The 24503-nt window shown below is 38.8% G+C and overlaps 1 long non-coding RNA gene across 2 annotated transcripts in view; it reads right to left on the reverse strand.

Moving 5' to 3' along the window:
- The window catches only part of LOC138706654 (uncharacterized), a 74425-nt gene extending 51330 nt beyond the window's left edge, over positions 1–23095 (reverse strand). The window contains exon 1 of one of the 2 annotated variants that reach the window (XR_011334040.1): positions 22918–23095. This is a non-coding gene — a long non-coding RNA (uncharacterized lncRNA). The remainder of the gene's footprint in view (positions 1–22917) is intronic. The other variant, XR_011334041.1, reaches the window with a different exon arrangement.
- Between the last annotated feature and the right edge of the window lie 1408 nt (positions 23096–24503).

Below are 24503 nucleotides of genomic sequence, written 5' to 3' on the forward strand. Positions count from 1 at the left end.
TGAGAGAAAGGGGAGAAATTTAGAGGAAATTAATAACTTTTCTCCTATCTAACAGATTTTCGTTAAAATTTTCACAGTAGTTATAGGTTTTGTATACAAACTCTCATTATACTTGTGTAAAAGAAACTATCCCATTGTAGGGGTGAATTTAGATAAAAATAATACCTTTTCTCATACGAAACAGATTTTCATCAAAATTGTACGGTAATTAAGGGTAACATATTTGTTTTGTGTACAAGCTCCAATTATATTTGTGCAAAGGAAACTATCCCATTATAGGGGTGAATTTAGGTAAATTTAATAAGTTTCCTTCTATCTATCAGATTATGATCAAACTTTGTACAGCAATTAGAGGTAAAATATTTATTTTGTAACAAGAGGCAAAGCTTTCTCAGGAGTTAGTGGAATAGGCTTTATGGCAGCTGACATGTACGCTCTTTTTATTTTGTGACACGTTTCGGTGTAGTAATTGTAATTTCCTTCACAAAATTAGCAGCATCTTTCTTTCCCTGATCTATCAAGCTTATCTGTGTCAGAAAGAGAAGTTACTCCTTTTTTGAGACTGCAGTGTGTGTGGTAATTTAACGACGCTGTATCAACCACTAGATATTTTAGAGTCGATAGGATTGGTGATAGATGTTATATGACGACATGAGACCGAGGATTCGCCATAGATTACCTGACATTCGCCTTACAGTTGAGAAAAACCTCGGAAAAAACCAAACCAGATAATCAGTCCAAGCGGGAATCGAACCCACGCCCGAGTGCAACTCCGGATCGACAGGCGAGCACCTTAGCCGAATGACGCCGGTGGCCTGCAGTATGTTCCTAGCTTTCCTTCTCTCAGACCTCTCTGAAGATTCAGAAAAAATTTTCCTAAGTCTGCATCGTCTGTCACTTTTTCCAACAGATGATGGAATGATAGCCCTGATATTCTGAAGTAGTGAAGAAAATTATCGTCATAGGCACGAAGCTCGTGAAAAAGGCAGTGAAATTGGGGATACTGCGCTCATTGAAAGACAATCCGATGTTTCCAATATTTTCTACATTTAACACGTCTTTTTCTAGGACGGAGAAGAAACAATACAATTAGTTCTTCCTCGACGTGCATTATTACAATACGAGTGAAAAATGACACATCTTTTGCAGTTCGACTGCCGCCGGAACCGACGACACACAACGCCCGTATCGACTGCAGAATCGCTCATGTCGACTGCTTCTGCCGTCGAAGAACCGCTCATGTCGGCGGCAGACCGACTGCTTTTTGCAGTCGACCTTGGCGGCTAAAAGTCGCTCGTGTGTAAGGGCCCTTAAGGTCGATTCACATTATACGAAACGTCAACGTCACGGGCCGGCGCCGTCTTCGTCACATCGAATGGCACGTGGCTAACGAGAAAGACAGGCTACGGCGCGACGTCACATTCTTAGTCATAAGATGGCCAATATTGAATAATTTTATATATAAATGCACGTTTAACATGAGTTTAATATAGCAATTCCTTTGTTTTTTAGAACTTTGAACATGCATTTATATTAGGCGATTGCCAAGATGGCCATGACTAGACCATGATAATTACGTGACTCCAATTCGTGCCGAAGCCTTTCTCGGAATGGCAACACATTCGCATTTAACGGCAAGTGACCGTCAGTTTGCCGACGCCATCAATAATAATAATAATAATAATAATAATAATAATAATAATAATAATAGTCTAATATTCTCACCTGACATAATTAGGAACATTAAATCCAGACGTTTGAGATGGGCAGGGCATGTAGCACGTATCGGCGAATCCAGAAAAGCATATAGAGTGTTAGTTGGGAGGCCGGAGGGAAAAAGACCTTTAGGGAGACCGAGACGTAGATGGGAAGATAATATTAAAATGGATTTGAGGGAGGTGGGATATGATGATAGAGAATGGATTAATCTTACTCAGGATAGGGACCAATGGCGGGCTTATGTGAGGGCGACAATGAACCTCCGGGTTCCTTAAAAGCCCGTAAGTAAGTCTAATAGTAGTAGTAATAATAATAATAATAATAATAATAATGAAATTCAGTTCAATGAATATAGTAACTATGTTTAATTAAGCACTTATTAAAAGATAGCATATAGCTCAACTGATGAATTGTTTATGATTATAAATTGAATTAATCTACTTGATATTAATTGCACAAATTTGTATAGCTTAATGAAAGTATGCTACTTTGTATTGTATATATTTGTATAGTTTTGGCCGATGAATTGTATATGCTTTAAATTGAATAGTAATCTATATAGCTCTACTGATAAATTGTTTGTGTTTGTAATTTTAAGTAGTTTGCATGATATGTATTATCAATTTCTGTATATCACAACTGGTTGAATTGTTTATGCCTTAAATTTAATTAAATTGTTTTGTATTATAATATAGCTCAACTTATGAATGATCGTTTGCGTTTGTAAATTTAATAATCTGATTGGCTATGTATTGTATACTTTTAGTAGAGCCATCGATGTAGCTCAGTCAGCAGACTCGCTGGGCTGCTGTTCCGGAGCTGCGTTCGGGCTTGGGTTGGATCCCCCTTTGGACTTTGGTTTCTTCCGAGGTTTTCCACAGCCGTGGGACTGAAGCCGGATGGTCTATGGCGAGTCCTTGGCATCAACGCCTTTGATTTGATTACCCCCTTTGATTTGATTACCTGGTTGGGTTTTTCCGAGGTTTCCCCCACCGAAAAGGCAAATGCCGGGTAATATTTTGGCGAATCCTCGGACCTCATCTCATCTCACTACATCTCGCCAAAATGTAAAAAAATTGTACAACATTGTAAAAATTGTAGGAAATTACTAAATTGTAAAACTATAAAAATTTGTAAAAATTGTAATTGTAATATTGTAAAATGTTGACATGTTCCACATCTTAAAGCTTCATTGCTCATGTAAGATCTATGGAATAAAATAAATGAATGAATGAATGAATATCCATATGTTTGATCATATTTTATTTTGAGGTCATTTTGCCATTTTGAAATTCATGTTTGCATGCAGATGATATCTCTTTTTTTTGTCATAAACATTCGAAGCCTACTTATAACATGTAACAAGAGGATGAACAATTTACGATTGAAATTGTAGTACATAAAAGCGAAAGAATAGCATGGTATGCTAAAACTTTTATATAAATTAAACATTCTGAACACATTAAATATTAAGACGTAAAATTAAGTTAAATAAATTCACTTCCCTGAAGTAACACTTGTGTTCGGAGGTTCAATATTGAAATATAGATATGACAAAGAAGAAGAAATATAAGTAGTTCAAACAATATCATGTAGGGTAAGGTTGCCTATATCACACCACTTTAGCATTTATAATTTTTATTGAACAATACAATTTTTATTTTCTGCATTCCTTTACAGAAATACATTCCCAGAACATTTACCTTTCATGTAAAAAAAGAATCCTTGAATTTGATTTAATATTTTTTAAGTAGAATGACATTTTCGAAACACTTTTCAGTAGTGCCATTTAGGCAACTAGTTTCCTAAATAGCACCTGCGGTTTCTTAAATCGCACCTCTTTAACTGCAGGGAACAGGATGAAGGAAAGCTTTTAATATTGAACATATTGAACAGTATTCAATATGAATAATATAATAAATGCAAATTACAAGTTTATTGAAATTAATGAAAGAGACTAACGCATCTTCAAATAAAATTGAAAAAATAGAGCATAAATTACCTAACATTTAAACTTCTTGAATGCGTTTTTTATTGTTACACATTTGCCATGTGCTTCACCAGGCAGTTCAAACTGTAAACTGCGTCACCTTTTCTCCACGATTATCTCGAAGCCACCTAAGAACTGCTTCATGATTTAGCTGTATGAAATGGTTTGAAGATAGAAACATCTAAAGGCTGGGTTTCTGAGTATTATGACGAGGAAGCTGAAATAGGACCACATCATTTTCCCGAGATAATCTAGCACTTTTTTCTATGGCAGGTTTGAGTGGCAAATAAAATGTTTGAGCTATTCGACAAATAGTTCACTGTTGATGTAACCTAAATCAGAGCAAACAAATAACGATCCTGGAAGAACACCAGCTGATAATGAAGGATGCACTGTTTGACGTTTAAAAATTATCACAGGTGGCACAAAATATCTGGTGCGCTTGTACAACAAACACTTGTTGTATTAACGCCCTTTTCACCACTTGATATTGCAACCACCTGCAGCATTCCTCGTTCAGTTAAAATTTTTGGGCCTTCTTTTGTACGGCTAGAATTGCTACAGTTGCTCATATCGCACCGGTGCGAATTAGGCACCTACAAAGTGGTGCGAATTGAGAAACTACGTCATAAGTTATTATTTCCTTCATTCTAGCCCATAAACACCACATGTTCGAAAATCGTACTAAGTTAAATGTTCTTTAATATTTCTTTTAACCAATAACATCTTAAGATTATGGATTCCTTTGCATACAAATCCGTTATTTAGTTACAAAATGTTAGCTAAATATACATCCACCTGAGCGATTATATTAAATACTCTTATCACCACGTTGCTAGCACAAAGAAGTGGCAGAAATCAAGTGACATGGTGGAAGTTCATATGGTAGATTGTAACAATACCACTAGATGCTACACTACTATAGTAACTTGTTTTAAACTAGCAGTGGTGCCATTTAGGAAGCGGTGCGATTTATGCTACTCTACCCTATAAATTAGAAATGATCAAATAAATAATTACAAGTGAAATAATTTATAACTAATCTACCGCTCGTCGACCTACAGGTGAAACACACTAAGTCGAAAATCATAGTTTTGAGATGAAGGCGATAGAATAATTCGTTGATACGCACACTGTATTTTCCACTATATTTACGAACATTTCAACTAATTTTCATTGCAGTTATCACTATATATCTATATTAGTTATAATTTGCAGAAAAACTACTAATTGTTAATTTTTTGTGTTATTTATATTAAATTAATGAGAGATGTTGATGACTTAATGTTTTTCTCCTGACAGTGGACACTTAAATGTGTTTCACCTGACTATTTTAGGCAGTGGACATCTAATTTCAACAGTTGCTTTTGACTCTGCTGCTTAATGAAAATGGAAATGCCCAATGTTTTAGTAGTGTTGGTCGGTTGGTTAGTTGGTTATTTAACGACGCTGTATCAACTACGAGGTTATTTAGTGTCGATGAGATTAGTGATAGCGCAGTGGCGACTCGTGATATATTTTGTGTGTAAGATATGAGATTGGCGACTTATGGCCAAGATAGAAACTAATATTAATAATAGTATAATATTAGTAACTTGCTTGCAGACTCTCCATCAATCCTAAACAGATGGAAAAACTATTTTGCGCAACTACTGAATGTACATAGGCCAAATAGAAATGATCGGGACGAAATTGAAATACAAACTGCTGAGCCATTTATACCCGAACCCTCGCTTTCAGAAGTGGAAATTGCGATAGAAAATCTGAAAAAGTACAAGTCTCCAGGTATCGATCAAATTCCAACAGAATTGATACAAGAGGGTGGAAGTGCATTATATAGCGAAATTCATAAACTTGTACTTGCTATTTGGGAAAAGGAAATTGTACCAGAACAATGGAATTCCATAATTGTACCTATTTTTAAAAAGGGGGACAAAACCAACTGTGGTAACTTTCGAGAAATATCACTTTTGTTGACGTCGTACAAAATTTTGTCCAATATTATTTTGAGAAGATTAACTCCGTAAGTAGATGAAATTATTGGGGATCATCAGTGCGGTTTTAGGCGTAATAGATCGGCTATTGATCAGATTTTTTGTATTCGACAGATAGTGGAGAAAAAATGGGAGTATAAGGGTACAGTACATCAGTTATTCATTGACTTCAAAAAGGCATATGACTCGGTTAAGAGGGAAGTATCATATGATATTCTTATTGAATTTGGTATTCCCAAGAAACTAGTTCGATTAATTAAAATGTGTCTCAGTGAAACATACAGCAGAGTCCGTATAGGTCAGTTTCTATCTGATGCTTTTCCAATTCACTGCGGGCTAAAGCAGGGAGATGCACTATCACCAGGGAACGGATTTATATGGACTAAAAATATATGAAATATGTAAATATATATGTAGTTATTTTTACCAAAATATGGAATTAAATATGGATTTTTACCAAAATATGGAATTAAATATGGACTTAAAATTATAAAAAAATGACTATGTACGTTAAATATTGGTACATTTTAATCAAACTAAACAAAAAATATAATGGACGTACCTTATCTTCCAATGTAGTTTCAACAAAACACAATTTTTATTGTCTGTTACCATAACAATAGGTTACAAACATTTCTTTCAAGTGCTGAAAAGTGAATCTTCTTCTATTGTCTCTGAGGATAGATTTATACTGACTAAAAGAGCGTTCGACGTCACAAGAAGTAACTGGTACATAATTCAATTTCACAATGTCTGCTGGGGATAAGTCCAAGTTAATCTTCACTGTTGATTCACCACTCATCACAGCAACAACCTTTTGTAGTTCTTCATATCCAGGGTTTTTTGAAAGTACAGTGTCCACCTTAGCTCTTACTGCATCTGCAACTTTACCTCTACCACGATTCAGTTGTTCCACAGTACTATTTATAATTTCAAAACTTTCAGATAGTGAAAGGTGCCTATTTTGGAGACTTTTGAGCGTTTTTATGATGCATGAAAATGTATGCTGAATGTGAGCTAAGTCATTCTTCACACTTATGTCACAGGTAACTGTTTTCGCAGTATCAATTGAGACTGCATCTTCAGAGTCCAATGCAAGGAGAACATTGTTAATAGAGTCTATATGTTCGGCATAATATTCAACTGCTTCTAGCCATGTACCCCATCTAGTTAAAATTGGCTTTGGTGGCAATGGAATTTCAGGGTACATTTCTTTCAACACGTTAACTCTACTGGGAGCTTTGAGAAATACTTTTTTCACTGATGAAATCAACAAATCTACTTTAGGGAAATTGTCTCTGACCACTTCTGCCACACGATGAAATGCATGCGCCACACAAGTAAAATGAGTCAATTTAGGATATACAACAGATAATGCTTGTCCAGCTTTGACCATATAAGGGGCAGCATCGCTAATAAAGAATAACACATTATCGTACATAATACCCTTTGGCCACAGGATACCCATAGCTTCGTTGAACAGTTTAACTATAGTTTTGTTATTGCACTTTTCTAGAACATCACAATGTAAAAGAATTCGTTCAGAATATTGTTCACTTAACAAACCGATAACTACATTACCAACAAGTCTACCTTCTTTGTCGGGAGTCTCATCAATGGAAACCCAAATTGAACTATCTTTAATTTCATCTCTTATCTTCTGTATTGTCTCATCGTAGATGGATGGAGCATACGTCTTCCTAAGTGTTGACTCATCCGGGATTGTATGTTGAGTATATTTTTCAAGGAATTCCCTGAAGACCTTATTCTTTAGTTTGTAGAGAGGAATATCAGCAGAGATGAGAGAACGGCACAGGTCGATGTTAAACTCAGATCTTACATTCGATGTTGTTGGTTGTGTTAAAAACAATTGTCTCTGCTTGGAATTTAGTTGTTTGTTGGCCTGATGTTTACTAGTTGTAATGTGTTGTTGCACCAGGAACTTTTGTGTAAATGATACTGCACACTGACACAAATTACAAAATAATATTTTATTGTCAGTTGATAAACCATCTTCTTTAAATTCTGAAATGTAACTTGTTAGTTTTGATTTTAAATTGACTGAATGACGTACTTTTGGCATATTTACCGTCTTTATAGTATGATTTACAAAACTGAACCTATGTGTACTCTGACTGGCATTTAACTGTTGAGCTGCACAACTGAAGTCTGTTAAAAATTTTAAATTAAATTAATACAGTTTTGTAACTTACTTTCCCATTGTTGATAGGACTGCTAATTTTCAAATAACTCTGATGTTAAAGGGATTACTGAACATGTGTTTAAATCTCTATTGTTGAAATGTATTTTTAAAAGTTAATGGAATTTTGTTTTGTTTTATTGTTAAACCTAATATAATATGGACTGTTTTATATGAAATATGGAAAATATATGGAAATTAACGAAAATATGTACTAAACTCTAAAATATGGAAAAATATGGAAAATAAAAGTAGGATTTTTCAACCCTACACATTGTGAAACATAAAGATAATGCAAAATATAAATTATATTAGCTTTATAAGTAAATATGTATTTACATATAAATCCTTTCCCTGACTATCACCTTTACTTTTTAACTTTGCTTTAGAATATGCCATTAGGAAAGTTCAGGATAACAGGCAGGGTTTGGAATTGAACGGGTTACATCAGCTTCTTGTCTATGCGGATGACGTGAATATGTTAGGAGAAAATACACAAACGATTAGGGAAAACACGGACATTTTACTTGAAGCAAGTAAAGCGATCGGTTTGGAAGTAAATCCCGAAAACACAAAGTATATGATTATGTCTCGTGACCAGAATATTGTACGAAATGGAAATATAAAAATTGGAGATTTATCCTTCGAAGAGGTGGAAAAATTCAAATATCTTGGAGCAACAGTAACAAATATAAATGACACTCGGGAGGAAATTAAACGCAGAATAAATATGGGAAATGCGTGTTATTATTCGGTTGAGAAGCTTTTATCATCCAGTCTGCTGTCAAAAAATCTGAAAGTTAGAATTTATAAAACAGTTATATTACCGGTTCTTCTGTATGGTTGTGAAACTTGGACTCTCACTTTGAGAGAGGAACATAGGTTAAGGGTGTTTGAGAATAAGGTGCTTAGGAAAATATTTGGGGCTAAGCGGGATGAAGTTACAGGAGAATGGAGAAAGTTACACAACGCAGAACTGCACGCATTGTATTCTTCTCCTGACATAATTAGGAACATTAAATCCAGACGTTTGAGATGGGCAGGGCATGTAGCACGTATGGGCGAATCCAGAAATGCAGATAGAGTGTTAGTTGGGAGACCGGAGGGAAAAAGATCTTTAGGGAGGCCGAGTCGTAGATGGGAGGATAATATTAAAATGGATTTGAGGGAGGTGGGATATGATGATAGACACTGGATTAATCTTGCACAGGATAGGGTCCTGTGGCGGGCATATGTGAGGGCAGCAATGAACCTCCGGGTTCCTTAAAAGCCAGTAAGTAAATAAGTATGTTTATAGGCACCCTAACCCTTTTTTCGATATTTCTAATTTCTGCAAATGCGGCGGATTTATTTTTGCCACCAATTCGGTAACATTGGCTTCTGAAATATAACTGTAAAATGCTTAATGAAGTCCATAAACAGAAATAAATATTTCCCTTTTTTCTAAACATCAGCCTCCGTGTCATTCATAGCTCAATCAATAATTCTTTCGATCGAAATACACGTGCCGGTATCGCTTGTTGTGGCTTGACTGACCTCGACCGACGACTCTACTGATACGAACTCCCACGCGAGGTGAAGCAAACTATGTGAGCAAGCTACAGCACGTACAGTAGGAACAAGCTCCGATACTTACTTACTTACTTTTAAGGAACCCCGCCCTCACATAAGCCCGCCATTGGTCCCTATCCTGAGCAAGATTAATCCAGTCTCTATCATCATATCCCACCTCCCTCAAATCCATTTTAATATTATCTTCCCACCTACGTCTCGGCATCCCCAAAGGTCTTTTCCCCTCCGGCCTCCCAACTAACACTCTATATGCTACATGTCCTGCTCATCTCAAACGTCTGGATTTAATGTTCCTCATTATGTCAGGTGAAGGATACAATGCGTGCAGCTCTGCGTTGTGTAACTTTCTCCATTCTCCTGTAACTTCATCCCTCTTAGCCCCAAATATTTTCCTCAGAACCTTATTCTCAAACACCCTTAATCTTGGTCCTCTCTCAAAGTGAGAGTCCAAGTTTCACAACCATACAGAACAACCGGTAATATAACTGTTTTATAAATTCTAACTTTAACATTTTTTGACAGCAGACTAAATGACAAAAGCTTCTCAACCGAATAATAACAGGCATTTCCCATATTTATTCTGCGTTTAATTTCCTCCCGAGTGTCATTTATATTTGTTACTGTTGCTCCAAGATATTTGAATTTTTCCACCTCTTCGAAAGATAAATCTCCAATTTTTATAGTTCCCTTTCGTACAATATTCTGGTCACGAGACATAATCATATACTTAGTCTTTTCGGGATTTACTTCCAACTCTATCGCTTTACTTGCTTCAACTAGAATTTCCGCGTTTTCTCTAATCGTTTGTGGATTTTCTCCTAGCATATTCACGTCATCCGCTTGGACAAGAAGCAGATATAACCCATTCAACTCCAAACCCTGTCTATTATCCTGAATTTTCCTAATGGCATATTCTAGAGCGAAGTTAAAAAGTAAAGCTGATAGTGCATCTTCCCGCTTTAGCCCGCAGTGAATTGGAAAAGCATCAGACAGAAACTGGCCTATACGGACTCTGCTGTATGTTTCACTGAGACACATTTTAATTAATCGAACTAGTTTCTTGGGAATACCAAATTCAATAAGAATATTATATAAAACTTCTCTCTTAACCAAGTCATACGCGTTTTTGAAATCTATGAATAACTGGTGTACTGTACCCTTATACTCCCATTTTTCTCCAATATCTGTCGAATAAGAAAATCTGATCATTAGTCTATTTATTACGCCGAAAACCGCACTGATGATCCCCAATAATTTCATCTACATATGGAGTTAATCTTCTCAAAAGGATATTCGACAAAATTTTGTACGACGTCAATAAAAGTGATATTCCTCGAAAGTTACTACAGTTAGTCTTGTCCTCCTCCTTAAAAATAGGCACGATTATGGACTCCTTCCATTGTTCTGGTACAATTTCCTTTTCCCAAATTGCAAGTACAAGTTTATAAATTTCGTTAGATAATGCCCTTCCACCCTCTTGTATTAATTCTGCTGGAATTTGATCAATACCTGGAGACTTGTACTTTTTCAGATTTCCTATCGCAATTTCGATTTCAGAAAGTGTGGGTTCCGGTATAAATGGCTCAGCAGTTTGTATTTGAATTTCGTCCTGATCATTTCTATTTGGCCTATGTGTATTTAGTAGTTGCTCAAAATAGTTTTTCCATCTGTTCAGGATTGAATGAGAGTCTCATCCTTGATCACGTTTACCCTTGCCTGATATCCGTTTAAATTCCCTTATACCCTTATATAAATCTCGAATGTTTTTATTCTTACTATTTGTTTCTACCTCATTCAGTTTTTCCTTCAAGTAATCTCTCTTTTTATTCCTAAGTGTACGACTTGCTTCCCGTCTTTCAGTGAAATAATTATCTCTATTCTCCACAATTGGATCCTGTAAGAATTTCAATTTTGCCTGTTTCCTTCTATCTACTACAATGCACCAATCTTCATCAAACCATGGTTTCTTTTTCTTAGTTTCATGATAACCTATGCTCTGCTCAGCTGTAATTTTGATATTATCTCGGATATTCGCTAATATGTTTTCGCGGGATATCAGCCGAGTTAACTCGGCTGATACCCCGCGAAAACATATTAGCGAACCAACGCCGAGAAAGCCTCAAATCATACATCTCGGATATTGTCCCACACGCTATTAACATCTCACTCTTCCTCAGCTTCGTCAGCAGTTGCTAAAGCATCAAACCTATTTGAAATTTCAACCTGATAACGTTGCTTAGTTTCCTCGTCCTTTAATTTGAAAAATTTGAATCTACTAATATTAGCTTGTTGCTCTACTCGCTTGGCTACTGATAGTCTTTCTCTTAATTCTCCAATTACCAAATAATGGTCAGAATTACAGTCTGCCCTCCTGAAAATTCGAATGTCTACTATACTAGTGTGCTTTCTTTTATCTACCAAGATGTGATCTATCTGGTTATGTGTCATTCCGTCTGGATAAGTCCACATATATTTATGTATAGCCTTATGGTGGAATGTTGTACTCTTGACTATTAAATTGTTTGATGTGGCAGAGTTGACTAACCTAACTCCATTGTCATTACTACTTACGTGCAGGCTCTCTTTTCCAATTGTTGGTTTAAAAATATCCTCCCGTCCTACTTTAGCATTGAAATCCCGCAGATAGTTTTTATTAATACATTTCAGAGCTTCGTCGCAAAAAGAACAAGCTCGTTTTGCTCCTGAGGAAGATTAGCGAAGTAAGGTCTTAAATTAAATTAATACCACCCTAATACTTAGATGCAGTGCAAGTAGTAAATTCCGTATATAGGAAATAATTAGTTCGTGAGTTTTGGCAAGGAAAACTTGTAGTTGAACAGATTCTTAACTGTATTATTCCCTATAGAGTTCAAATCGTGTGTGGGACAAATTGACTGGTTGACGATTTTTCCAGGGTTTCCCTCACCCTTTTAGAGCAGATGCTGGGTATGTTACAATTTTTCAAAATCGAGTTTTAATGGAATAATGCTCTGTATAGTCTTACACAGCTGTAACAGAAATTATTTTTCAATTTCAGTATCAGAGGCGCTTCTACACAAGTTACAACCATGAATTTCTTGCTAGGAACAACGGTCTATACCACTAGTCACGTCTAGCAAAAGCGTATAGTATTGTAGGGCAGGGTTTAGTAGATGCTTCTGAGAGAGATGTTGAGGGACTGGGAGACCGTAACCTCTCGACCTATGAGTGCGATATGCCGAGCTGAGATAACAGATAACATTCAGTTGGGTATATCATCCGTTGAAAAAACATTGCCGCTCCATAGTCTGTAAAGAACCTTTTTAAATCTCTGCCTCTATGCAAGGTCACAGTTTGCGTTTAGAAGGAAGCGAGATAGCAAAATGTTATGTTTTTATACTATACTAAAAGCATGAGATATCTGTGGAAGCTATTACAAGATCGAAGACTCATTCGAGGACGACCGAACATTATTGATTTTCGTTGCAAGAATATGACAAAAGTTAAACGCTTTAGAGCAGAGCAAAGACAAATTGTCTCTATGAGTCATCGATAGACACCGATTTGAATTTCCAAAAATTGGTGGCAGAAAAGATAAGATGTTAGAAGGAAACAAGTCAAAAAGGTTAATAATAGTAGATATAGGTTTCGAAACTGATTTCTTGATGGTGGTCTCCTCAATTATAAAGGTGGCTCAACTACTGGTGACTACCACCAAGAAATGAATTCCTCCAGCTTAGAGAAATGGTTGAGAGAGCGAGTACCTCCAAACTTGCCACCTGCCTCTGTAACAGTGCGAGTCATCTATGGACGAAATAATTCGAGTAAGTGCAGATGAGATGATGGCGGTGGTGGTAGTGGAATGAAAGTCCTAGTGCTAGTGATAACTCTGTCTTAGCTATGCCTTTGGAGTGAAAAACACATGGTTTTATGTGACAATAATAACATATACAAGTTAGACTATGTATATAATTATATAAACTGGGTGTAGTATAAGCAGTAATATGTGCTGTTGCCAGGAAGTCGGGAAGAAAATAGCAATACACAGGAAAGCAGATGGTACTCTCGGACATGGCGTGTATAGAAAGCCGACGCACACAGATCTGTACCTGAATGCACTCAGCCTCCACCACCCTTCGCAGAAGAAGTCCGTCCTGACTAGTCTACTACATCGCGCCATAGTCATTTCCGATATCAACAACTTGCCTGCAGAAATGGACCATCTTCGTAGAACACTACAACAAAACAACTACAGCCGGAGAGACATCAGCAAAGCCCTCAAACAAGTTACCACGAGATGTAACACAATAGACTTAGACAGCAAGCAAGAACCGACAAAGAAAGCTTTCATTCCATTCTGCGGGAGCGTGTCACACAAAATAAGCAGAATCCTCCATAAGGTTAATATCAAAACCATCCATAAACCACAGAGCAAAATCCGGAGTCATCTACGTCAGGTTAAAGACAGTCAGGGCTTAAGGACTCCAGGGATTTACAAGATTCCATGCGAGTGTGGCGAAGTATACATAGGGCAGACTGGCCGCACAGTAGAAGACAGAATCAAAGAACATAAGAGGAACCTGAGGCTGTATTACCCGGAAAAATCTGCAGTGGCGCAACACAGCATAGAAAAGGAGCATAAAATACTGTTTGACCACACCAAGGTCATTAACAAATCAAGCCACTACTGGGATCGTACAATCAAGGAGGCCATAGAGATCAAGCTGGAGAAAAACAACTTTAACAGAGACAGTGGACTCCAGCTCAGTCAGGCATGGACACCGGCCTTAGACCAACTCAGGCCCTCTTACAATCAAGGTCATGAAGATCACGGACCGAGGACGGCAACCGATTCCAACCGGCGGAACAGGGCTCGCCGCCCGCCAAACTTCACGCAGTAATCCCGGGAGGGGCGGAGCTTACGAGCGATGACAATTCCCGGCCCCGGATTGGCCGATCCGCCAACCAATCCCGCTTCACCTGAGACAGCCACATCTGTATAACCTTTCGACTTTCTGTTCGGACATCACTTCCCTGAAGATGGCTGCAGAGATAGCAGTCGAAAGCTTGGAGCATTCCAAAATCTTAACTCGGCTGATATCCCGCGAAAACATATTAGCGAACCAACGCCGAGAAAGCCTCAAATCATACATTTTTTTGTGTTAGAAATAAACGAATTGACAAGAGGAAATTCATTCCGGATTGTTTCAGAAACCCTGTGAAGGCCATGTGCTAGACAGGTTACATGCGTGAGGTTAGGATAAAATGTTTTAAGAAGTGGAGCTGCAGCAACCATGTATGAGGCAGCATCAGTACAAAACAACAGAACTTTAGAATCGTCTATATTACCTGAGTATAAAGACTGTAGGCCTTTATTTACAAAATAAGCAATGGCTTGGTTATTCACTTTCGAAAGTTCCTTAACACATACGAGGTGTGGAATCGAAGGTCCATCAGGACTAAGTTTTCCTACTACCATATTTGCTATATACCTATTCATAGGATCTGAGGTTTCATCCACAGAGACCCATATGTAAGAATCACCTATATCCTCCCGAATGGAAGCTAAAGTTTCATTGTATATTCTGTCTAAGTAATTTTTTTCTTAGGGTCGACTCAGATGGGATATTTTGTTTGCAGTATTTTTGTAAAAACTGTCTTAAAACCGGATTTTCAATTGCATTCCAGGGAATGTTAGCAGCAACAAACGCTCTGGTTAAATCAGCATAGAAATTGCTGCTGAGATTGGATGAAGTAGGCTGTGTTAGTAAAGTTTGTTGCAGTTGATTTTTCTGCTGAGCTTTAGCCTTATGAGGCGCTCCTTGCACATGCTGCTTTAGGTGGCACTTCTTTTCTTGCGAAATCTAAAAAATGTAAAGTAAACTGAATTAAAATAAAATCCTAATTGTTGTATTGCCGTATTTCTATCACAAAGTTAGTGGGTTCGAACAATCAAAATTTTAATGACCTGCAAATACTTTGACTATGGGAATTTAAAAGGTTAAAGTGTAGTGGTCTTAAAACGAATTATACCTCAGGATAGCTCAGTCAATGTATAAATATTATAGGCCTACTCATTAAAATTGATAGAATTTATATATTTCAACTATTGTTACATACCTGTTTGCTACAAATCTTGCAGAATATTATTTTTCCATCATAAGTGAATTCTGAATATTCTGTTAGCCATTGCCGGATCAATGTAGATTTTGCACTTATATTTTTCGGCATTATCGCGTTAAACTTCACAGGAAAACGTCCTACCGCTCAAAACTTCTCAACACAAATAAGGTGAGGGAAAGAGCAACTGTTAACGAGCATTCAAATGAACCGTTGTTATTGAGATTCAATTGGACAAAAATACAAAGTTCCACTTATTGTTGCATTTCCTGGTAGTGTTAACACTAGGAGGGCCATTCTTTTAAATATTTTGTAACGGTTTACCCTACTAATTCGCAGTTTTACGACTTTTCATAAATATTTCAAAAACACTCTTTCTCCAAAAATTGTGGTTTTATGACACTCTGAAGGGCAGTACAGCTAATCGGTTTCAGACCGAAAACAGTCATTTTTATAGTATAGTATATCTCTGAATCGGTAGCAGCACATGTTGTGATTGTTGCCTGCTTCAAAACTAAGGTTGGTTCTTTGTCGGCATTTATGCCTCCAAACGTTAAATTCGGTGAAATCTATTGCGAGTGTCGTGAGATTCAAAATATTTTGTTTCCTTTATCAATGGTTTCATGGCCGGTGTGAAGCAAACTTTCCACTTTTTAAATGCCTTAAATTTCGCAGTGAGTGCATGTATAAATTATAAAAAATAGAAGTAAAATGCGAAACTTTACAGTGAGTTAGGCATTTTTAGGCGAATATTAACAAATTAGGCTCTAATAACCGTTTTAGGGCATTTTAGGGCACTATAAAACTCTTTGAATACCTTTCAATTTCCATGAAACACAAATATTAATAATTATTTTTACTTTTCTCCTAAAGAAACAAAATAGGCATTTGCCCTAGAATCCGACGTCTGATGATCACATACTTGTGATGCAGTACGATGTCATGATGAGTCGAGATGTGAATTCCTGGAAATGAAATCATTTCTAATGCTAAATTGAATTCGTAGATCAGGTTTGTTCGAAGCAGGAAATGTAACGTAATTTTAAATTATTTGTAAATTGGCCACGAAATCGAAATGGATCCCAGTGGTAAATAAAACCTAACCTATTCTTCCTTTCCTGCTTAGCTGAAGGTCACAGTAGTGTTCAATTTCTCCAAAAATGCGTAAATAAAAGCTATAATAATTTTGGCAGTGCTAAAATTCATATTAATAATGTACCGTCATGAAGAATAATAATCTCATTGTAATGAAATATGAAAATTTACCGTTGTACTTTTTTAAACAAAAGAACTTCAATAATAGTCATGTTTCAACAGATTTTAGTTTAATTTCAAGAATTGGTAATGAAACTAAAACTGTAAAATATTTGGAAATAAAACATAACCTACATATTTTCATCTCCATTGATAAAATTTAATGAAATTCACAATGTAGTTCCTATAATACAGATATTATGTTATTTGATAGAATCCTATACTTAATTAACATCAGTTCCAAGATAATGTGTACATTTTTAAAGGCTATCTTCGTATCTTTACTATTTATCTTTTACTTTAGTTTCCAACATTTATTTCAGTACGACGAAAGGATTCCTAATTCTGCTTTCAAACAGTGGCGCCAACTTATATGGCCTCGTGGAATCCGAGCCCACCCAATAATTTATCGTGTTGCGAGATTTATTTAACTTAAGGCTCGTCAAATGTTTGAGCCCACCTACTGTTTTTCAAAAGTTGGCGTCACTGCTTTCAATTGTACCAAACATGTTCCGTTCTGTGGAACAGGCGTTGTCATAATGTAGTTCCAAAGTGAAACGAGTATTTGTAACCGCAAGTATTTCGTACTAGGTCAGAGCAACACTGTTATTCTGGAACATAGTGTTCCAAGGTGCTGTTACTTTTTGGAACAGTTCCAAAATAACTTACGTTATTTTTTCCCCACCTCTAAAGAGCACACTAATATTTTGCAGTTTCAGTACCGCAGGCCACAATACAAAACTATTCCTTTCCAAGCGAGGGGAGAGTTATGTACAGTAAAAAGGCAAAGGTATCCCAGGTATCCCCGTAACATGCCATGAAGGCACTTGGGCGGGGGGCATGGAGGTAAAGCCACTTGCTTTCCATGACCTCGGCAATAGAATGAGGTGGTGTGGTAGGCACCACGCTCTGACCGCCTTTTACCCACGAGAAAGACACGGTCCTCAATTTTATAGGAGGCTGAGTGAACCTAGGGGCCGTTCTGAAAGTTTGGCAACGAGAAATACTTCTGTCACCAGCTAGGATCGAATCCCGGACTTTCCAGTCCGTTGTCCCCTGCTCTACCAACTGAGCTACATACAGAACTATTAGACTGATTAGTGATATATTTCAAAAGTAGTGTGCCGTAAAAATGTAGGGACACCGTATGTACTCATATGCCACTCTCAGTCCAATCTATGCGCTCTCGGCCCACTCTATGTGCTCTCAGTCCACTCTATGTCCTCTCAGTCCTCTCTATATTCTATTAGTCCACTCTATGTCCTCCTACTCCACTCTATGTCCTATTAGTCCACTCTATATTCTTTCAGTCCTCTCTGTCCACTCTATGTACTCTCAGTCCATTCCATGTCGTCTTACTCCACTCTATATCCTTTCAGTCCAATCTCTGTTCTCTCAGTCCACTCTATGTGCTCTAAGTCCACTCTCTGTTCTCTCAGTACACTCTATGTGCTCTAAGTCCACTCTCTGTCCTCTCAGTCCACTCTATGTGCTCTAAGTACACTCTATGTCCTCTCAGTCCACTCTATGTGCTCTCAGTCCCCTCTCTGTTCTCTCAGTCCACTCTATGTGCTCTCAGTCCACTCTATGTACTCTCAGTCCACTCTGTGTGCTCTCAGTCCACTCTAAGTACTCTCAGTCCACTCTATGTACTCTCAGTCCACTCCTTGTACTCTTAGTCCACTCTATACCTTTCAGTCCACTCTCTGTCCTCTCAGTCCACTCTATGTGCTCTAAGTACACTCTATGTCCTCTCAGTCCACTCTATGTGCTCTCAGTCCACTCTCTGTTCTCTCAGTCCACTCTATGTGCTCTCAGTCCATTCTCTGTCATCTCAGTCCACTCTGTGTGCTCTCAGTCCACTCTATGTACTCTCAGTCCACTCTATGTACTCTCAGTCCACTCCTTGTACTCTTAGTCCACTCTATACCTTTCAGTCCACTCTGTCCTCTCAGTCCACTCTATGTCCTCTTAGTACACTCTATGCCACTCTATGTCCTCTTAGTCCACTCTATGTGCTCTCAGTCCACTCTCTGTTCTCTCAGTCCACTCTATGTGCTCTCTTTCCATTCTCTGTCATCTCAGTCCACTCTATGTACTCTCAGTCCACTCTATGTACTCTCAGTCCACTCCTTGTACTCTTAGTCCACTCTATACCTTTCAGTCCACTCTGTCCTCTCAGTCCACTCTATGTCCTCTTAGTACACTCTATGCCACTCTATGTCCTCTTAGTCCAGTCTATGTGCTCTAAGTCCACTCTATGTCCTCTCAGTCCATTCTATGTGCTCTCAGTCCACTCTCTGTCCTCTCAGTCCGCTCTCTGTCGTCTATGTGCTCTAAGTCCACTCTCTGTTCTCTCAGTCCAATCTATGTGCTCTAAGTTCACTCTGTGTCCTCTCAGTCAACTCTATGTGCTGTCAGTCCACTCTCTGTTCTCTCAGTCCACTCTATGTGCTCTCAGTTCATTCTGTCATCTCAGTCCACTCTATGTGCTCTCAGTCCACTCTCTGTTCTCTCAGTCCATTCTATGTGCTCTCAGTCCACTCTCTGTCCTCTCAGTCCGCTCTCTGTCGTCTAAGTCCACTCTCTGTCCTCTCAGTCCACTCTCTGTTCTCTCAGTCCAATCTATGTGCTCTAAGTTCACTCTATGTCCTCTCAGTCAACTCTATGTGCTCTCAGTCCATTCTCTGTTCTCTCAGTCCATTCTATGTGCTCTCAGTTCATTCTCTGTCATCTCAGTCCACTCTATGTGCTCTCAGTCCACTCTATGTATTCTCAGTCCACTCCATGTCGTCTTAATTCACTCTATATCTTTTCAGTCCACTCTCTGTTCTCTCAGTCCACTCTATGTGCTCTGAGTCCATTCTGTCCTCTCAGTCCACTCTATGTGCTCTAAGTCCACTCTCTGTCCTCTCAGTCCACTCTATGTATTCTCAGTCCACTCCATGTCGTCTTAATTCACTCTATATCTTTTCAGTCCACTCTCTGTTCTCTCAGTCCACTCTATGTGCTCTGAGTCCATTCTGTCCTCTCAGTCCACTCTATGTGCTCTAAGTCCACTCTCTGTCCTCTCAGTCCACTCTATGTATTCTCAGTCCACTCCATGTCGTCTTAATTCACTCTATATCTTTTCAGTCCACTCTCTGTTCTCTCAGTCCACTCTATGTGCTCTGAGTCCATTCTGTCCTCTCAGTCCACTCTATGTGCTCTCAGTCCATTCTCTGTACTCTCAGTCCACTCTATGTGATCTCAGTCTATTCTCTGAGATCTCAGTCCTCTCTATGTGCTCTCTGTCCACTCTATGTACTCTCAGTCCATTCCAAGTCGTTTTACTCCACTCTATATCCTTTCAGTCCAATCTCTGTTCTCTCAGTCCACTCTATGTGCTCTAAGTCCACTCTCTGTTCTCTCAGTCCACTCTATGTCCTCTCAGTCCACTCTCTGTTCTCTCAGTCCATTCTATGTTCTCTGAGTCCACTCTCTGTCCTCTCAGTCCACTCTATGTGCTCTAAGTCCATTCTATGTCCTCTCAGTACACTATGTGCTCTAAGTCCACTCTCTGTCCACTCTATGTACTCTCAGTCCACTCCAAGTCGTTTTACTCCACTCTATATCCTTTCAGTCCACTCTCTGTCCTCTCAGTCCACTCTATGTGCTCTAAGTCCACTCTCTGTTCTCTCAGTCCACTCTATGTCCTCTCAGTCCACTCTATGTGCTCTAAGTCCACTCTATGTGCTCTACGTCCATTCTATGTCCTCTCAGTCCATTCTCTGTTCTCGCAGTCCTCTCTATGTGCTCTCTATCCACTCTATGTACTCTCAGTCCACTCCATGTCGTCTTACTCCACTCTATATCCTTTCAGTCCACTCTCTGTTCTCTCGGTCCACTCAATGTGCTCTAAGTCCACTCTCTGTCCTCTCAGTCCACTCTATGTGCTTTAAGTCCACTCTCTGTCCTCTCAGTCCACTCTATGTGCTCTAAGTCCACTCTTTATCCTCTCAGTCCACTCTATGTTCTCTCAGTCCACTCTCAGTCCTCTCAGTCCGCTCTATGTGCTCTCAGTCCATTCTCTGTCATATCAGTCCACTGTATGTGCTCTCAGTCCACAATATGTACTCAGTCCACTCTATATCCTTTCAGTCTACTCTCTGTCCTCTCAGTCCACTCTATGTGCTCTAAGTCCTCTCAGTCCACTCTCTGTTTTCTCAGTCCACTCTCTGTTTTCTCAGTCCACTCTATGTGCTCTAAGTCCACTCTGTCCTCTCAGTCCACTCTATGTGCTTTAAGTCCACTCTGTGCTCTAAGTCCACTCTTTATCCTCTCAGTCCACTCTATGTTCTCAGTCCACTCTCTGTCCTCTCAGTCCGCTCTATGTGCTCTCAGTCCATTTTCTGTCATATCAGTCCACTGTATGTGCTCTCAGTCCACAATATATACTCTCAGTCTACTCCATGTCCTCTCAGTCCACTCTATATCCTTTCAGTCTACTCTCTGTCCTCTCAGTCCACTCTATGTCCTCTCAGTCCACTCTATGTGCTCTGAGTCCACTCTATGTGCTCTAAGTCCACTCTCTGTCCTCTCAGTCCACTCTATGTGTTCTCAGTCTATTCTCTGTTCTCTCAGTCCACTCTATGTGCTCTAAGTCCACTCTATGTCCTCTCAGTCCACTCTATGTGCTCAAAGTCCACTCTATGTCCTCACAGTCCACTCTATGTGCTCTGAGTCCACTCCCTGTCCTCTCAGTCCACTCTATGTGCTCTAAGTCCACTCTCTGTCCTCTCAGTCCACTCTATGTGTTCTCAGTCTATTCTCTGTTCTCTCAGTCCACTCTATGTGCTCTAAGTCCACTCTATGTCCTCTCAGTCCACTCTATGTGCTCTGAGTCCACTCCCTGTCCTCTCAGTCCACTCTATGTGGTCTAAGTCCACTCTCTGTCCTCTCAGTCCAGTCTATGTGTTCTCAATCTATTCTCTGTTCTCTCAGTCCACTCTATGTGCTCTAAGTCCACTCTATGTCCTCTCAGTCCACTCTCTGTTCTCTCAGTCCACTCTATGTGCTCTGAGCCCACTCTCTCTCCTCTCAGTCCTATCTGGTTCTTCTCTGTCCGCTCACAGTACCACCAGTTCACTCTCTGAATTCTCACTGTACTCTATGTCCACTCAGTCCACTCTATGTCCTCTCAGTCTACTCTGTCTTCTCCGTCCACTCTCTCTCTCTCTCTATCTTAGTCCCATCTGGTTCCTCTCAGTCCACTGTCTGTCCTCTGAGTCCATTCTCTGCCCACTGAGTCCCATCTCTGAGCTGTGAGTCCTCTCTCTGTCCTCTCAGTCCCATCTGCTTCCTCTCAGTCCACTCTCTGTCCTCTCAGTCCCATCTGCTTCCTCTCAGACCACTCACAGTCAAACCAGTACACTCTCTGTACTCATATTCCCCTGTCTGAATTCTTAGTCCACTTTATGTCCTCTCAGTCTACGCTCTGTCCTCTCAGTCCACTCTATGTGCTCTCAGTGTATTTCGTTTCCTGTCATTGGGGATTATATGATCTGGTTTTGCGACAATTTGCATATCTGTCATACTCATACATATTTTTTGGAATTGCATTTATTCGGGGTTCGAACCCGGGTAATAATTTGTTTGTTGTACAGTTCTTTGCCGTACGGGTATCTTGAGCTGAAAGCATAGTGCCATTGCGACTCTGGTGTTCTGTCTGTAATACAGTTACAACTTATTACCTTTTCAAATACATGATGGCAGCTTTTCTCTCATCGCTAAGGAGTGTAGTCTTGGCTCCCATGCATACATGCTTAATTTGATTTACGTAGTAGCTTTGCGCGCGTCCGCCATAACAGTTCGCCTTGGCAACAGTTTATTGGATTATACCATATTATATTAACCAATGTTTCCTACCGAATTTAGTATTTAGACAATTATTACATATTAGCATTACTTTTGACGAGTTGTTTCTTATCTTGAAGACATTGATATACAAATTATGTGCAAAAGCGGCATAACTACAGTAGTGGAAAATGGTCTAAAGAATCATCATAATTCGCAATGTAAACATAATAAAATAAGCAGGTCTAATTTACCATATTTGAAAATGATTTTCTTGAAGCTGTTACAGTTCCCAAAAGAATCTATCAACCACACTGAACCATTCCAGTTTCGGCCGATAAATGTCATCCCTTCAAGCAACAATCTTCTTTATTCTTCTTAGCTTTCTCACTTCTCTCCAACACCTTTATTCTGATTGCGACATAACGGAAATGCTACCGTCGTGCCAACTTATGAAAAATGTACTTCAGCATAAAATTGTCGTACATTCCATACTATTTTTTATAGTTAGTGCGTGACCAGCCTCATGGTCTAGTGGTCAGAGCTTCTGGCTATAGTTCGTGAGGTCCCGGGTTCGAGTCCCGGGTTCGATTCCCGGTTAAAGGGGATTATTCCTGTGTTCGTCCATGGTCTGGAATTTATGTTAAGTTAGATTTAAGACCTCTCCTGGCACCACATTATCATAATCATCCTATCACATCATCGGGGTAATGTACACTCCGCCTTCCAGGCACCCCAACCTCAGAAGTGGGTTACAATTAAGCCTCGGCCAGGAGAGAAGACCAGAAATGTCGAAAAGACAACCTGGTGGCAGTGGGAGAAGATAGTGCGTACGAACAATGGTAATCATATGTCTATGGTACGAACATATTTCACATAAAACACATCAAAAAGTGGTTCATAGGTATTGGTCACATCGACAGCGACATTTAGCATTCAAATAAATCAGCATCTATTTTTTCATCCAATCAAGAATATTAATAATTATAGTTCATATCTACAATGATATTTAGCATTTAACAAATCACCATTTCTTCATCAACACTGTCAAGTCTGTAAGAAGCTTGGTCAGAAACAAAAATTATTGTATTGGAAGTCAGCAGAAATTTGGTTTTGGCTGACGACAGCTGACAATAAAATTATAGGTATACATCAAATTAATCCACCTAGCAGTTGACTCAAATCCGACACCGCTATTATGTTGGTGCTTTTAGACTTTTTAATCCTACTGCGGTACTATTTCATTGATAAAATACTTCCATAAGGAAGTTTGCAGATCTTCGAACTCGGAATTACTTTGACATAAGCACGCAGTACATGAAACCTAGAGCTGAAGGTAACAAATTATGACTTGCACTTGCACTTTTGTCCCTTCAGTAAAAGTCGTACAAAATTGCGTACAACATAGAGTTCTGTCGTACCTCGTACAATTAGTCAAAAGAGTCATATGCGTACGACTGTAGTCTTACGTATGGCAACCCTGCTTTCACTGTACATCTATTATTCTGTTACTTTATTGACGAGATCACTGTTATCGACGCACTATCAGTTGTACCAACTGTTATTCGCGTCCATTCAAAGTATGAGAAATCCGTTATCAGTAGGCTATGTCGTTTTAATGTCTTAGCTATGAAAACTGCATTATTTTGTACTGTTGTTGTTAAAGCCTGAATATTCCATTCCCACGACTTTATATATTTAGCGTAAAAGTTTGCCGTAATTTGCTACATGTCTTACACATCCAAAGAGTATATGATTTAAATCTCCTAGGTGTCCGCACAGAAAGCAGTGTCAGATTTTTTAATGCGGAATAAATATTACGGAGTCAAAGCTTGCTTAA

Source organism: Periplaneta americana, chromosome 9, assembly GCF_040183065.1.
Source record: "Periplaneta americana isolate PAMFEO1 chromosome 9, P.americana_PAMFEO1_priV1, whole genome shotgun sequence".
NCBI classification, from domain to species: domain Eukaryota; kingdom Metazoa; phylum Arthropoda; class Insecta; order Blattodea; family Blattidae; genus Periplaneta; species Periplaneta americana.